The sequence below is a fragment of the Nicotiana sylvestris genome, chromosome 4 (genome assembly GCF_000393655.2).
Source record: "Nicotiana sylvestris chromosome 4, ASM39365v2, whole genome shotgun sequence".
NCBI lineage: Eukaryota > Viridiplantae > Streptophyta > Magnoliopsida > Solanales > Solanaceae > Nicotiana > Nicotiana sylvestris.
Window position 1 is genome coordinate 149,193,908 of NC_091060.1, and position 3,820 is coordinate 149,197,727.

A 3,820-nucleotide genomic window follows, 5' to 3' on the forward strand; every position below is an offset into this window, starting at 1 on the left:
GGGACTTTGACCTACGAAAGTTTGGAGAACCAACAAGGCAAGAAGACTCAAGAATTCATCAAGATTTCAATCAACAATAGGTGCAATATGGGAGTTTGTATCGAATCATTCGTATTGATGTTTTCTTTTATTTTAAATCTTATTGAGATGTCTTACTCTATTGCTGTGGAGTAATTTCCATTAGGGTATTGACAGATACAATATTTTGATAAATTGATTAGAGATTCGATTCTTGATAATTGTTGGAATTAATTGATGGAATTGTAATTCGTATTATGAAGTTATATATTATTTTGCTTAATCGAAAGAGGATCTTTATATTGAATTTCTTTACATCTTATGATCTAGTTTAAATTCATGATTCAAGTAGGTAATCGAAAGAGTCTCTTGAATTGTTAATTGGACTAGAAAATAGGAAAATATTTGTGAGAATTTACCATTTAGATAATAACCATCATTTTATTGTTGCAATTGTTTACCATACTTCAATTGGATTAATTACTGAAATTAACGGTTAATCGAAAGAGGAACATTAACTTCAAGCGTAATATGATTATCGGTTGAATTTGTGAGAACTACATTATTTATTTATATTTGTGGATAATTCTCTTATTTATATTTCTTTGTTGCTCATCTGCTGTCTTTTGTGATCAATTGTTAATTGCTTAATTTTTAGCAGTTAATTGTAGTAATAGTCATCGAATCAGGTGTGAATTCTCCTGGATAGTAATCAACTAAAGATTATTCGAACACTGTTTAAATCAATCCCTATAGAGACGATAATTTACCTATAATATCATTGGCTAGCGAGCATTAATTTTGTATTGTATTTTGCGCTCGTCAAAACATAAAAAAAGTGGTTGAAATTATATTAAAAAATATTTTTTGGAAGATGAAGTTGTGTTTTAATATATTATTTGAAACAAAAGTTAAAGTTTTGTGAGTTGTAAAAAAATCTTCATCTAATATTCAAAAATTGATCAATTATATGAACAAACATTGTTTTGAAATTCGTTTTATAAAAAATTAAGAAAATATTATGTCCAACCGGGAACTAAATTTCTTTTTGGGGTAAAGTCCAATTATAAGACAAATTCAACAAACGTTTAAAAAAAAAGGAATATTACTATAGACAAAAATTTGCGTCAACAAAGATAATCGAGACCGAAAATATTGCAATATTTGTGGTATTTGATTTCAAATAATGTGAGTGTATAATTTCTATGAATCATCTGATTCTTCTTTCCAATAGTAAATAAATTCAAGGGTCGTTGCGCTTGATCTTGAATATATATATATATATATATATATATATATATATATATATATATATATGTTGCCACGAACAATGATCTTGAATTCAGCTAACACGAAATTTAATTTGAACTCGTACTCCTTGAATCTTGATTTGTTCTTCGTTCTTGAGCTTGAATTTTATTTCTTGAACTTGAACTTGAACTTGATTGCTTGAAGCTTGAAACTTGTGGAGGAATTTGCAACGTTTGATCCACGAGCTCTTTCTTGCTTCTTGTTATAACTTCTGGTGTCTTTTCTAGAATATGAAGATCCTTATTTATAATTGTGGGAGGAAACAATTATGATAAGAACAAACTCTTTCCGACCATTCAAATTGAAGTGTGACAATGCCGCATTTGATTGTCCAGAACATGTCACTTGCACATGTGGCACAGTTTCATTGGCCTTTTAATTTGACTTGGCATGCCTTGTTATTTTGACACGTGGCATGATCCATTGGCTCTTCTGTGTGACTTGGCGTGCCACGTCATTTAACACATGGCATCAAACTCGTCCTCTAGGAAATGACATCTCGGGCTTAATGAAGTGAGCTCATTATTTTAGCCCAATTAAATGGGCTTACCCAATGGATTAAGACTTATTTATTTAATATATATATATTAATTAAATTGTATTAGCCCATAATATTTAGTTGGACTAGTATATTTAAAATATAATCCAAGTTATTTATTGAATTTGAATCCAATAAATTTTACAGGCCTACAAATGCCCCTACTTCAAGACTTGTTAAGGTATATACTTGTAACGACCCGAACGGTCATTTTGAGCTATTGCACTTTGCTCGCCAGTTCTCGGGCAGGACTTGCTCCGTGTGATATATTATGACTTATGTAAATAATTGGTTTTGATTTTCGGGGTAATCGGAATGAATTTGGAAGAACAGTTCTCAGTTTGAAGCTTGAAATTTGAAAGATTTGACCAAGTTTTTGACTTGTTAGTAGATGACCTCGGATCGGAATTTTTATGATTTGGTTAGTTATGTTAGGTGATTTGGGACTTAGGAGCATGATCAGAATGCATTTTGGAAATCCGTGGAAGGTTTAGGCTTGAATTGGCGAAATTGAGATTTTGGCGTTTTCCGGTTGATAGGTGAGATTTTGATATAGGGGTCGGAATGGAATTCCAGAAGTTGCAATAGCTTTGTTGTGTCATTTTTGACGTGTGTGCAAAATATCAGGTCATTCGGACGTGGTTTGGTTGGGTTTTTGATCAAAAGCGTAATTTGGAAGTTCTTAAAATTCTTAAGCTTGAATCCGATGCAAATTTGGTATTTTAGGGTATTTTTGAGCATTTCGAAGGTTGAAACAAGTTTGAATGATGTTATGGGATATGTTGGAATGTTTGGTTGAGGTCCCGAGGGCCTCGGGTGAGTTTCGGATGGTTGAACGGATCAAATTGCATGTTAAAAGTTGCAGGTTTTAGCTTCAGTTCTATTGCAGGTCTTTTCTTCACCGCGATCGCGTGGGTAGGCTCGCGATCGCATAGAGCTGTCTCGGGGGGGGGGGGGGGGGCGGGTTAATCTTCGTGTTTGCGTAGAAAGGGTTGAGATCGCGTAAGTGTACGTTTTCGTGTACCGCAATCGCGTGGGCTCATTTGCGATCGCGTAGGTGTAAGACCATAAGCGTCGCATTCGCGTGGGTATATACGCGATCGCGTAGAGGAAATTTTGGGCCAACAGAGTTTGTGCTTCGCGATCGTGATGGATTTCCTGCGATCGCGATTAAGGAGCTATAAATGTTGGGCAGAATGTTTTAAAAGCTTATTTTTGCGATTTGGAGGCTAAGTTCCTCCATTTTTGGGCGATTTTGAAGCTTCTTGAAGAGAATTGAAGAGGGAATCAAGGGGAAACACTTGGAAGTAAGATTCACGAACTTTATACTCAATTCTTATGTGAATTATACCTAATTAATCATGGAATTTAAGCCTAGTATTGAAGAACTAGGGCTTGTAATTGGAAACTTAGGATTTGGGATTTGAGGGGTCATTTGAGGTCCGATTTTCATGTTCATGGTATGTATAAACTCGTGAGAGGATGAGGATTCTACTGATATGACTTTTATCGGATTTCGAGACATGGGCTCGGGGGTCAGGTTTGAACAATTTCTGCATTTTTTATGTAAATTGGATATTTTCGAGTGGGTTTTGTTCCCTTAGCATATTTTAATGGTTATGTACTGATTATGGCTAGATTTGGAGCAACCGGAGGTCCATTCGTGAGGGCAAAGGCATCGCGGGCTAGAGTTTGGACCGGATCGAGGTAAGTAATGATTGTAAATGCTGTTCTGAGGGTTTGAAACCCCGGATTTCACACCGTTGTGCTATTTTGAGGTGACACACACGCTAGATGATGAGTGTGGAGTCGTGCACCATTGGGGATGGTGACTTGGTCCATCCTGTACGACTGTTAAGTCGCATATTTGATTTGAAATCTTATGATATTCCATATTTTAGAGATTAATATTATATTTTGGGCTATATGCCATGTTTGGGGCCTTATGTCGAC